This window comes from Monodon monoceros, unplaced genomic scaffold, assembly GCF_005190385.1.
Source record: "Monodon monoceros isolate NGI ecotype Baffin Bay Population unplaced genomic scaffold, NGI_Narwhal_1 Super_Scaffold_22, whole genome shotgun sequence".
NCBI lineage: Eukaryota > Metazoa > Chordata > Mammalia > Artiodactyla > Monodontidae > Monodon > Monodon monoceros.
The window spans coordinates 110344181-110358315 of NW_021703779.1; the positions used below are offsets into that span (position 1 = coordinate 110344181).

The window sequence follows — 14135 nt, forward strand, 5'->3', positions numbered from 1 at the left end:
TGCGCTCACAATCTCTGCTATGAGAAGTAGAATAGCTCAAGGGGGCCTAGCACTGGGGCACTGCCTGGGGAAGTACTGGCTTAGCCGCTAGCTGTCGAAATGAGCTTTGGGCAGCCAGAGCACACAGGGTCAGGGTGAGGGGAGTGAGGAGAGCACAGAGCCTCTGCTATGAGAAGTAGAATAGCTCAAGGGGTTGGTCAGCTTCGCCATTTTGCTTATGGCCCAATTATCCATGTTACCATTTATATCCACATTTAGTCCTATCTCTCTTTTAAACAATTTTTTAAAGAAATTTTTAATTTTTATTATTTTTGCTGTTGGCTGCATTGCGTGGCTTGCAGGATCTCAGTTTCCCGACTAGGGGTTGAACCTGGGCGACAACAGTGAAAGCCTGGAATCCTAACCACTAGGCCACCAGGGAACTCCCCAAACAATTTTTAATTGTATAATATACTTCAGAACAATGCTATCTTTTCATTTGTCCCTTTCACCTTCCTCTGTTTCTCAGCTTTCCAATATTTTTTCATTTTTCTTTTCATACTTCCTTCCCACAGATAAGGTTAGTTCTCTGTGAACTACACATTCACTCCTAGACTTTCTTCTCTGTTTCTTTTTCATGGTATGCCCGGCGCACACACAGTGTTTCAAAAAGGTAGAGGTCACCAAGCCAAGGGAGAACGTTGGTGTATTCTGTGTAGTCTAGCAGTGTTATACCAACAAGACCGAAGAAGCCCTCAGCAACACTGGATGGGTCTGTGCTTGAGTTTCATGAGGACTGATGTGACAGAGAAGGTACTATGTAAGTTTTCATGGGAGGGTTTTTACACAGGGATATTCTTTTCAGCTATTTTTTTTGTTTTTCCTTGTATGCAATGTATTTTCTCTGAAATGTAATATCTTTAAGATATATGGGCATGAAATAACCCAAAATAAACACTGACTAGAGGGTGGATATTAAAGCAAAAACCCTCTACCTGCTCCTGTGTGGCAATTCATTCTTCTGCACGTAATTTTTTGAAAAAGATCCATTTCTACAGGGCAAAGCTTTGCTTAAAATAGGATTATGTGTAGTTTAAGTTATCAATGAAAACATTCAAGTATAGTATAAATTACAACCATCTTGAAATACCCACAGGGAATTCATGTACCGTTCCCCTACTTACATCATAATTAAAAGGAAAAGCCACACTTGGCCAAATTTCTGGCCCATCCAGCCCAGAATTTGTACAGGGGGATTCAGACACACGTTGGCAGTAGGAGAGAGGGTGTGGCTGTCCTCATTTATGACAACCTCAAAGGTTAAGGACATTTCACAAGATTCTCTTCATAAGCTATTTTGGTTTTATCTTCTATAAATATAGTCTAAATCCTTCTTGGAATCTCTTTTCAGCTCAACTTGTACTGTTGCTTTAGGTGGTGAGTTCCCTAGGTTTTACTGCCCACTGTGTAAAGTCTCACTTCCTTTTGCTTGTCTTGGATTTGACTCTTTTGAGGTTTAAGGTCTGTGCTGAGCTCTAGCCAGTGAATAGCTTTGATCACTATTTACTTTGTACATATCCTTCATGATGCTTTTATAATGAGGATAATAGTGGGACCTACGTTATAGGGTTAATAGGTATTGAATGATTCAGTAAACGTCAAGTGCTAAGACCTGTGCCAGGCACATAGTGAGTACTAAATAAGCACTATTAGTGAACTTTGGCCGTTGTCTCTATCTTCATCCTTTTGGGTTAAAGAATCCTAACACTGAGTCTGTCTCAGTACAGCTCCTTCTCACTCCTTCATTCTTGCTGCCCATCTCTATACCACCTTGAGGTACATTTTGCCTTTCTTAAATTAAAACCCCCAGAATTAAATATTCTGCTCCAGATGTGGCTGTAGAAGGTTTAAATTTTTTTTCAAAAATAGGATAATGTGTTATTCTGTTTCTAGTCTGTTTTCTATTGACGCACAGCATTTTGTTGACCTTTCCAGCCAAAATGGCACAGTCAGCTGAAATTGTTCTAGAAATATCTACAACTCCTGGGTCTCTTTCCAGAGCCACAAGTAACAACAGATCTTATTATTCGTATTGTATAGTTAGGAATTTTTTTATATAGATGCTTTACCTTGCTGAAGTAATCTATTGTTTCTTTTTCTTACTCCCCCAATTTTGAGAGATTTTCCTGCAATTTATCCTATGTTGGCTTACCACTTCACTACTGAGAAGAGCTTAGTGCCAGCTACAAACACAGATATACCACTGTGTACACCTTATTTTACACGACTTATAACATTTAAATAAGCCTGGGACCATGGGAATCTTAACGCTGACGCTTCTCCATCCAGAGAAGCACCCACTTTTTCCTATTCTCCATTTCATTCTGTAAGTTAGCTCACCTTCCATGGCAAAATGTTTCCCCAAGTCCCATAGGGACTCATTTAACAACAACAACAATGTCAACAATATGGAAGCCTGTCAAAAGATTTTTTAAAAGTCTGTGTAGATCCTATCCCCTGGTTTCTCCTTGTCCATACGTTATTTACTCTCTTGAGTGCTAATAGATTAATCAGACATGATTTTCTCTCATAGAAACCCTGCTGCCTTTCTTCTGAAAGGTGATGTTTAACTGTGACTCTAGATTTATTATTTGTCTAAAAAACAATGGCTCGGAGATTTCCAGATTTTGCTTTTTAAGAAATTTTAAAAATATAATCATTAAATATCAGTGCTGGAAAGAACCTTAGAGATGGACCAATTGTCTTCATTTTACAATGAGGACACTGAGGCCCGAAAAGGCTTCTGCCAAACTCGTTTTTCATTTATTAATCTTTTAACAATTTGAATAAAAATCTTATTCTGGATTGTGTTAAAATGTTTGGGCATATGTTTTCTCTGATGTCTCAAATGGAATGTATTTTTCTTACCATGGGATACACAATAGATATAATTTATGGAAACAAAATGTTTTCCAGAACTCTAATATTTTTTAAAGAAGCTTGTTATATTTAACTTTGCCATTTCCTTTAGCTCACAAGTTTGCTTTTGATTTCCTTATTCCTATTAAGAATTCTACCCCCAAAACATACCTTCTTTCTTGTTATGGTTAAAATCACTTTGGAAAGCTTATATTGTGTTTACTATGTGCCAGGCACTGCTCTAAGCACATCACATAGATCCTCATTTAAAGTTCAAAGGTAGAAAATATGAATCCACAAGGTTTGAAGACACGGAGATGGACACATTTGGGCTGGAGGAGGTATTGACTGGATGAGGGCATCAAGAAGACTTCTGGGGTGTGGGTAGCGTTCTGTTTCTTGATCTGGGTGACAGATACATGAGTGTGTTAATTTTGTGGAATTTCATTGAGCTGTTCAGCACATGATCTGTGCAACTTTCTGTATGTATGGCATACTTCAATAAAAGTTTAAAGGAAAAATAGCACATATTTAAGGTCTTAAGTAAACTCGATTAGATAGGTATTTTTATTACCCAAATTTGACAGATGAGGAGACTGAGGTACAGAAAACTAAACACCTTGCTGAAGATCACAGAGCTGGTACGTAAACAAGACTGGGATTTGAACCTCAGTAGTCTGGCTCCACAGTCCATGTTCTTACTTAGTACACTGTATAGCACCTTCCCGAATTGATTTTTTTTCAATATTATAATGACTTTGTATTTGACCATAACTGCATCTGATCTTATTATAGTAACTTTTGTATTTTCCCTCATCACACATCACCACCTCGTGCTTCAACACACATGCGTGTGTACACATGTATACACAGGAAAATGCTTTAATGACATCATTTCCCTGCTCTTGCCATTTCTTTTTGTGCCTCTCTGTGTCCCTCAGAGATGTCCATGGTGACTTTCCCCATGAAACTGAAGTATATAAACCCCACTCTGAAACTCTAAGAACATTCTCAATGTAGGGGGGAAAAAGAGCACCTCCAAAATCCTCACAACAGATTTCTAAGAGCAGAAATCACACTGCAGTCTTCTGTTCTAAACTAAACATTTTAGGGATTCAAACAAATCACAAAAAGAAGAAAAACATTTTACGCACTCTGGATTCCACCTGACTCTACCCCTGATTGCTATGTAACCTCTGGGCAAGTCAAAATGCTTTCATAAATAAGCAGAAGATTTTCAAAGATTCATGAGGGTTGCTGACAGTAGTGGAGGCTCAGGGGAAGAGGCAGAGGTACAGGGGAAAGGAACTACCACTATTTGTAAAGTGTCAATTCTGTATCAGATACCACATTAGAGCGGTGTATGTTCATTATCTCATTTAAGCCTCATCATCACCACTTGAAAGAGGCATTAATAATCCCCGTTTCCTAGATGAGGAAAATGAGGCTGAGACATCAAGTTTGCACAGCCAATAAGGTCTGTCTGGCTCCAAAGCCCAGGTTTTTTCCATTAAATTGCATTACCTTGCAAAAAGTTGATGCCCCTTTATCTATTCTAGAGTAAAAATATCAAGAGAGAAGAAAATGGTGTGAGTAAATATAGCACATATTTTTCTTTTAAAAAGCTCTTACTCTGTATAAACAACACGAAGCTGCTTTCTGAAGGAAGAGTAAGGTGTTTTGAATAACAGTACTGATCAGTTAATTCCACACATCACACTGAATCACACTTTTTCTTTAGTCTCTCTCCTTGGAGAGCACTGAAGAAAAAATTAGTTCAAAAATGTTATAGGTTTTATTAGTTTTAGAACAAAAATTTTCACTATAAATACTGTGCCCAAATAATAGTAACAATTAGAGTAAATTGAAATAAATTCAAACTTATAAATCTATGATCCTGCCTGTGAGGTATTCATGAGTCATGATATTTTTCAATATTCCTCATATAGATAATAAAGCACTCTACCCTGCATTCCTTATAACCAGTAAAAGCATAGTGGTTAAGAGCATGAATTCTGATGTCACACTCCCTGGGTTCAAATTCTGGCTCCACTCCTTAATAACTATATGACCTTGGCTGCTAGGGTTGTCAAATTTAGCAAATAAAAAAGGACAGCCAGTTGAATTCGAATTTCAGAAAATAATACTTTTTAAGTACATGTCTCATGTAGAATTATTCGTTGCTTATTAAAATTAAAATTTAACTGGGCATCCTGTACTTTATCTGCCAGCCCTACCTTGGATGAGTTACTTAATCTCTCTGTGCCTCAGTTTCATCAACTGTAAAATGGGAACGACATTATGATAGTAGTACCTAGCTCATGGAGTCATGCTGAGGATTACGTGGGTGTATATATAATTTGCAACCATGCCTGACACTATATAAATAATAGTAAGCACTATATAAATAATAGCTTTAATTCCTCAATTTACATTAATATGACTTTGGCTTGAGCTTCTTGCTTTAAAAAGGACAATGAAAGAACTACTTTATACCTAATTTACTATGTGCAGAGCCAAAGCAGAGAAGTGATATTGAAGTGTATTGTTATGCATTCTCGTATTGATTACCTTACTTTTTTTTTTTTTTCTAGTAGGAAACATATTCAACAAGCCAGCATTTTACAACCCGGACACAGTTTCTTTTGTCATTGTTCATACAAGTGATCTTTCCATACAGCAATAACCTTTTTATGCTTCGAGAGTCTGGCAAAAAAAGAAGAAAATAATCTCTTTATAGTATATGTTTCATGAACTAAATCCATCCTTCACAACATAGTAAGCACTCATTTCTCTATATTTGCACAGCAGGAATCTGTATATTGTCAGATGCAAAAGTTACTTTAAAATTTAAGAGCTGGTATATTTCAGTTTCTTATAACACCTGAGAAAAACCCAAACACATAATAAAATGCATTGTACAAAACATTTAAAATATACTCTGTTTGTATCTGCTTTCATGATCTCAGATTGTAAATGTCTACCACTATTTTCACAATTTATATGAAAAGCATGATTTATCTATGTGAATTTCAAGTTGGCATTTAGCCACTTGAATGCCTACCTTCACATATGGTAAACTATAGGGATGTGTGAAGTTTCATAAAAGGTCAATAGCACAGAAAGAATGGAAGAACGAGAATGGCATGAATGATTCTGAAAAATTGAAGCAGTATTAACTAAGGTTGCTGTGTACTTTCACAGCAGGCAAACATCATGACTTTGCCAGTAATCTGTGCTTTAGATTGCAATAAATTGTTCCTGTTTTTCTTTCTATTGTAGAAGACACTGACTTGGCCTCATGAAACCAGGCATGCATATCATCTCCCACCTCATTTTCTTTTGAGTGTAGGAGGGGAAATATAATACAAACCGTTCTGGCGCACAATAATCTATTTTACAGTTGCATGCAAGAAAACCATCCCAGAAAACCTGGCAACATAGCATTCAGATCTCTTCACATCATTTCTGTCCTTTGCTCCATTCCTTTCTTTACTGTCATTATCATGCATTCAAAAGGCAATCTACGCATGCAGGGACACAGCAGAAATATTTAGTAATACCATCTTATAGACATGAGATTAACAATCATTACTCTGAAGAAAATAGTATACTTTTTGAGATAGATATAATGTCAGTAGGCACAGGCAGCATTTAACCGGACCAAAACATAGAAAAATTATTCAAGAAGTGATTTTCTAAATAGGAGGTGAATGGGTCCAACTTGATTTCTATTTTTTATGCCCTCTATTGACACCTCGCCATGAGGTTACAAAGCATTTCTCTTTTCAATTCTCAGATGTGTATTTGCAATCTGACCTCTTGTTACTTTCAACTGCCTTCTAGACATCTCCACTTAAATGTCATACAAGCACCTCAAACTCAGTGTATCCAAACTAAATTCCTTATCTTTCCCCAAAACCTGGTCCTCCTTCTGTATGCCCTGGCTCAGTTCCAGGCATCAACGCTTACCCAGTTCTCTAAGCTAGATGTCTCTGGCATTTTAAACCTCTCCCTCTGGTCCTGTCCACATCCAATCAACTGAATGCTGTTTATTTCACCTCCAAATTATTTCTGGAATCTATCCCTTCCTCTTCATTCTCACAGCCATTAATTAATTAATTAATTAATTTTAAAAATTTAATTGTATCAATGTTTAATTAAGTTATTGATTTGTACATCATAATAATATAATACAGAATATGATAAAAACTGTTGTTGATCACATGTGCTTCTCTTTTTCTCCCCATAATTCTTATTTTTATTTTTGAATTTCAGAGTTGTTTAAATTACAAAAGATGACTCTTTTATTAACAACTTTGTCCTTAGCCAGAATTCCTTTCATACAATTTTTTAAACATCTTTATTGGAGTATAATTGCTTTACGATGGTGTGTTAGTTTCTGCTGTATAACAAAGTGAATCAGCTATACGTACACATATATCCCCATATCTCCTCCCTCTTGCGTCTCCCTCCCACCCACCCTCCCTATCCCACCCCTCTAGGTGGACATAAAGCACCGAGCTGATCTCCCTGTGCTATGCAGCTGCTTCCCACTAGCTATCTATTTTACGTTTGGTAGTGTATATATGTCCATGCTACTCTCTCACTTCGTCCCAGCTTACCCATCCCCCTCCCCGTGTCCTCAAGTCCATTTGCTATGTCTGCATGTTTATTCCTGTCCTGCCCCAGGCTCATCAGAACCTTTTTTTGTTTGTTTGTTTTCAGACTCCATATACATGTGTCAACATATGGTATTTGTTTTTCTTTCTGACTTACTTCACTCTGCATGACAGACTCTAGGTCCATCCACTTCACTACAAGTAACTCAATTTCGTTTCTTTTTATGGCTGAGTAATATTCCGTTGTATATATGTGCCACATCTTCTTTATCCATTCATCTGTTGATGGATACTTAGGCTGCTTCCATGTCCTGGCTATTGTAAATAGTACTGCAATGAACATTCTGGTACATGGCTTTTTTTTTTTTTTTTTTTTTTGCGGTACGCAGGCCTCTCACTGTTGTGGCCTCTCCCGTTGCGGAGCATAGGCTCCGGACGTGCAGGCTCAGCAGCCATGGCTCACAGGCCTAGCCGCTCCGCGGCATGTGGGATCCTCCCAGATCGGGGCACGAACCCGTGTCCCCTGCATTGGCAGGCGGACTCTCAACCACTGCGCCACCAGGGAAGCCCCATGGCTCTTTTTGAATTATGGTTTTCGCAGGGTATATGCCCAGTAGTGGGATTGCTGGGTCATATGATAGTTCTATTTTTAGTTTTTTAAGGAACCTGCGTACTTTTCTCCATAGTGGCTGTATCAATTTACACTGCCACCAACAGTGCAAGAGTGTTCCCTTTTCTCCACACCCTCTCCAGCATTTACTGTTTGTAGATTTTTTGATGATGGCCATTCTGACTGGTGTGAGGTGATACCTCATTGTAGTTTTGATTTGAATTTCTCTAATGATTAGTGATGTTGAGCATCCTTTCACGTGTTTGTTGGCAATCTGTATATCTTCTTTGGAGAAATGTCTATTTAGATCTTCTGCCCATGTTTGGATTGGGTTGTTTGTTTTTTTGATATTGAGCTGTAAGAGCTGCTTGTATATTTTGGAGATTAATCCTTTGTCAGTTGCTTCGTTTGCAACTATTTTCTCCCATTCTGAGGGTTGTCTTTTGATCTTGTTTATGGTTTCCTTTGCTGTGCAAAAGCTTTGAAGTTTCATTAGGTCCCATTTGCTTATTTTTGTTTTTATTTCCATTTCTCTAGGAGGGAGGTGGGTCAAAAAGGATTTTGCTGTGATTTATGTCATAGAGTGTTCTGCCTATGTTTTCCTCTAAGAGTTTGATAGTGTCTGGCCTTACATTTAGGTCTTTAATCCATTTTGAGTGTATTTTTGTGTATGGTGTTAGGAAGTGTTCCAATTTCATTCTTTTACATGTAGCTGTCCAGTTTTCCCAGCACCACTTATTGAAGAGGCTGTCTTTTCTCCATTGTATACCCTTGCCTCCTTTGTCATAGATTAGTTGACCATAGGTGCATGGGTTTATCTCTGGCCTTTCTATCCTGTTCCATTGATCTATATTTCTGTTTTTGTGCCAGTACCACACTGTCTTGATTACTGTAGCTCTGTAGTATAGTCTGAAGTCTGGGAGCCTGATTCCTCCAGCTCCGTTTTTCTTTCTCAAGATTGCTTTGGCTATTTGGGGTCTTCTGTGTTTCCATATAAATTGTGAAAATTTTTGTTCTAGTTCTGTGAAAAATGCCAGTGGTAGTTTGATAGGGATTGCATTGAATCTGTAGATTGCTTTGGGTAGTATAGTCATTTTCACAATGTTGATTCTTCCAATCCAAGAACATGGTATATCTCTCCATCTGTTTGTATCATCTTTAATTTCTTTCAGTGTCTTATAGTTTTCTGCATACAGGTCTTTTGTCTCCTTAGGAAGGTTTATTCCTAGGTATTTTATTCTATAGCTGTTAATTTAGTTCAATTCTTCTCTTGTACTTTTACAATGGCCTCCTAATAGCATCTTAATAGGTCCCTCTGCTTCCAGTCTCTCCCATATCCAATCTGTCTTTTATGTACTAAATAGTTTTTTTAAAAAATACAAATCTGGAGCAAATTCCTCTCTTCCTTAAAACCACTCAGTACTCCTGGGAGCCTATGGGATCAAGTCCAAAGTCTTTAGCATGGCAGACAAGCCTCACAGTCTGTCCCCCATTCCTCCTTCCAACTTCATTGCTGGGAATGCCTCATGTAACAGGCCTCTGCCTGTTAGACCAAACTACCAGCTTGTCCTCAAAGAAAGCTTGTCATTCCTCTAAGTTAGTGGTTCATAACCAAGAGGACGCATCATAATCACCTGGGGAGTGCTTTTTTTTAAAATAAAATACAAATGCCCTTTCTTCATCTGAAACCTTCAAAATCAGAATCTGTCCAAATGGAGCACAGGATCTGTATTTTAACCAGGTCATCAGGTGATGGGAATACACACGCCTCGCTTAGGCATTTGCTCATGCTGTTCCTTCTATGTGGAATCCCCTTTCTTCTCCACTCCCTTTTCCCGATTCTCTACCCATTTTTCAAGGCGTAGCTCAAATATCACCTTCTTTGTGAAGCCTTCCAGGATCTACACAGGTAAAATGAACTGCTCTCTGGTGCCAGTTGCTGTAACATTTTAAAATATTGTATTGCTACTATCATTATACATCACTTTGAGTGCTCCTTGTTTTTTATTTATTTTTTTAAATTTTATACAATTTTTAAAGGTTACTGAGTGATTCTTGTTTTTGTATTGTATTTTTTGCAAGAAAGCAAACTCCTTGCATTTCTTTGTATTCCCAGCACTTAAGCACAGTTCCTGGCACTGTGCTCGAGAAATATGTGAGAAAGCAAAGAAGGGAAGAGAAACTAAAGGAAAAAGGGAAAGGTGGTGTGGCCTAGCCTGGCTCTGGGGCCCAAGTAAAAGTATAAAAAAAGTTCTGCCTTCGATTTCTCAGCAAAAATCCCCTGTTGCAGTCTATAGTTGGACCCTTCTAGTGGGCCTCACGGTGGAACATACTGAATTTTAACTAATCTTAAAATATCTATTTGGCACAGAAAAAAAAATGAGTAGAGAGGGAGCTCTGCTTGTCTACAATGTTGAGTTTCTGCCCCAGAAACTTCTGGTAGTCCCTGATAACAGTCCTGCAAGGACTGCCTGCTATTCTCCAGTTCTGTTCATGTTCTCTTGAGTACAGATGTAACAAAACTATGGGAGCTTTTACCACAGGGTGACAGAACCTCAGCAAGCAAGTTGAAGGGTAATTTTACACAACTGCCTTTCTTAGAGGTCCTGGCAACAACTTCCTTTTCCTCAGTGTGAGCTGATGGCATAGTCACTTCCTATTCGGTCTCAACTGCCAGTTTGTTTTTCCTGTTTTTAACTGCCACCTTAGACTAGAACTGTTTCTTGAGAAACGTACAAATTAAAGAACAAGTGGTCAATTCAATACATGTAAAAAAGTTAATTCTGAGGGGAAAAGTATCACCCAAATTGGTTGTCTAGCATCATTTCATGGTAACACATGAATGGTTCTCCTGTGACTAAAAACTGCACTCTGGAGAATACAAAGAAGTTACCTGACTTCATTACAAGGAGCCTAGTCTCCCAAAGAATCTCTCCTAAGAAACTCCCCAGACTCCTCATGTACCCCTATGGCAACACAAACCTCAATTATAGGATGAATGGTACAGCAAGCAGTGGTCTGTCATCATTGAGGAGACTGTGAGTGAGTGCCGGCAGGCTTCTGAGGGCCTTCACCTTGGGTCTAAGCCATCTAAAGATCAACAGTGCAACTGTGTGAGAGTTAAGGCAGGCAGCAAAACTAGAACCAGGAAGTTATTTCTTATCGTGCTATCTTTCGACTCCTACCTCTACATGTGAATGAAATTGTTCGGGCCACATCTACCTCTCAGTACTGTAACCAATTGGTGAAGGCAAGAAGTAATGAGCTCAATTCTGTTCATACTTAAATGCAAATATTGCAAAGTGAGTAAGCGTACATGTAAAGAAATGTTCTAAGCAGGAAACCGCTTAAGCAGCATCTGCTTCCACCCACCTCCTCCGTTGCTCTACTCCCCTCAGTAGTGTCAGGAAGTAAAGCTAGCAAGAAAATTCAGCTGTGCTGAGTCTTAAATGCTAGGTTTTTGTTATAAATAATACTATGGCAGAGTACTGTGCGAGCCCCCAAAGGTGCAAGGTTATTTAGGAGAATTAAGCAATTACACAGGTTTAATGCTCCTTGACCAAGAATTGATTCAATATGTTTTTCTTTGGGATGCTTTGCTGGAACAATAGCGAGGTTACAACATCCGCAAGAACTATTATTTCGTGCTTTCCAATTTGATACCCACAGAGAGTAAAGTAAAGAGGAGAGTTACGGTATCACGTATGCTTTTGTAAAAAAAAGAAAACGAAAAGAAAAGAACCTTTGAATGTTATATTTCCAAATATCAATAGAGTCTAGTAGCTTAAATCAAAATATTCCTATCACTGGATGGTGAGGTTCTAGAATTACCCAGATAATTTCCTTTAGTTTCAAATATTCAGATAATTGAAAGAAATTCAGATAATTATATCAACTTCTCTTACACTTCAGACATATATGCACTTTATACATTTTAATGTAGTGATGAGTCTCAAAATGTGACCGTCTAAAATGTGAAACCCTACCTTTGAATTTTATAAAGTGGAGTAAGAGGTCAAATTTATCTCGATGAGGTAACATATTTGAAGGCTCCTAGGTAATGCCCGGTACATTAGAACATGCTCCATGATTACATTTTTTAACACAAATCATTAAATTTTGCTTAAGGTTATTTTCTGTTCAATAGTATTTTTCATTAAGTAGTATTCACTCTTTGGGGGAAGATAATCTATGGTCTATACAAAGGTGGCATAAAAATACTGCTTTGTTTCCGGTACCCCCTTGATGTGGCCCAATATCTTGTGGGATTGTTTGTTTCTTTGTTTTAGCCCCAGCCACCACATTGAACTAAAATCTTCAGGGAACAAGGATTCTTAAGTCTGATACCTTGTTATGGGACTTCCCTGGCGGTCCACTGGTTAAGACTTCACCTTCCAATGAAGGGGGTGCAGGTTCGATCCCTGGTTGGGGAGCTAAGATCCCACATGCCTCGCGGCCAAAAAACCAAAACAGAAAACAGAAGCAATATTGTAACAAATTCAGTAAAGACTTTAAAAATGGTCCACATCCATTGGTTCTGTTTTATGTTTTGGTTTTTTGGCGCGAGATATGTGGGAGATCAGCTTGGTGCTTTGTGTCCACATAGACGGGTGGGATAGGGAGGGTGGGAGGGAGATGCAAGAGGGAGGGGATATATGTATATGTATAGCTGATTCACTTTGTTATAAAGCAGAAACTAACACACCACTGAAAAGCAATTATACTCCAATAAAGATGTTAAAAAAATGGTCCACATCAAAAAAAACTTAAAAAAAAAAGTCTGTCACTTGGTGAGTAAACCCTAATGCAAAGAGTATAGAGCATGGTGTTTCAAACCTTGGCACCATGGACATTTTGGGCAGGCTAATCCTTTGTTGTGAGGGCAGCCCTGTGCATTGGAGTATGGTTAGCAGCATCTCTGGCCCCTACCCACTACCACTAGCACCCTTCCCCCCAATTCATGACAACCAACAATGTCTCCAGGAAGCAAATTTGCTCCTGGTTGAGAACCATGGCCCTAATGCATTACCTCACTATTGCCTAAATTAAAGTTTGGCCATTTCTGTCTACCTACACTTTAGCTATGAACCCAGTCCATTCAGTAAATATTTATAAACGTGGGAAAAGTTAAATATTTAATATTGAGGGTATGACAAATGTCAGGAAACCGAAGCCACAGATTGTAAATTTAAATTAGTAACTCTTATTGGGTTCAAGGGCACAGTCTAACTTGGAATTCACTGACTTTGCTTAATCTGCATATACTTTTGCTTTATTTATGTGGTTATTAAGTATTCATACCCACTCAGGTATGAATCAAGCAGGTACCAAATCCGATCTGATACACTATGTCACACTCTATGCAGCTACTCAGAACATAAGATGTGGTGTCTCCCCTCAAGCTGTGGGAACACATTGTAATATGTTATTAGATTCTAGGCTGACATTTTGGAGTAAAAATATTCAAGTGCCGTTTTTGGGGGGAATAACAAAAGCATATTTGAATTTCTTGTCATTTTGTTTAAATTAAGAAATAGACACGTGAAAAAGCATAAGCAAACTACAAGGAACTCCATATAAAAACTCAAGTGATCTCTATCAATAATAACAACAACAGTTTATTTAATAGCAGGAAACATAAAGAAAGATCAGAAAGTTCACTAAGATCTCAAAAGCAGTGTTTTTAAGGAAATTTCTCAATAGTTCAGGTCTCAAAATTTACCATTCAGTCTTCCACAGGCTTACATAACTCTGGCCCAGAATCATGTCAAGAAAAGTCACTTCTTAGATATGCTTACCTTATTTATTAAAATTACACAACTTGCTCTTAGGTAGTTGTGAAATTAAAGTAATGGAAAATAATTTAGGAGACAAAAAAAAGAAAGATGTAACATATAGTAAAGTGAACAATTTAAAGATTCAGCAAGAGCAGTGCCTAGGAGTTAAACCAGGCCATCAATAAAACACTATAACAACTAGCACTATGCCAACCTCAGTGAAGAGTT

The 14135-nt window shown here is 38.0% G+C and overlaps 1 long non-coding RNA gene across 2 annotated transcripts in view; it reads right to left on the bottom strand.

The window, feature by feature from the left end:
• The window catches only part of LOC114905963, a 40950-nt gene extending 35169 nt beyond the window's left edge, over positions 1-5781 (bottom strand). Inside the window, exon 1 of one of the 2 annotated variants that reach the window (XR_003796343.1) lies at positions 5475-5781. This is a non-coding gene — a long non-coding RNA (uncharacterized LOC114905963). Of the gene's footprint in view, positions 1-5469 lie in introns of both variants that reach the window. The other variant, XR_003796342.1, reaches the window with a different exon arrangement.
• Between the last annotated feature and the right edge of the window lie 8354 nt (positions 5782-14135).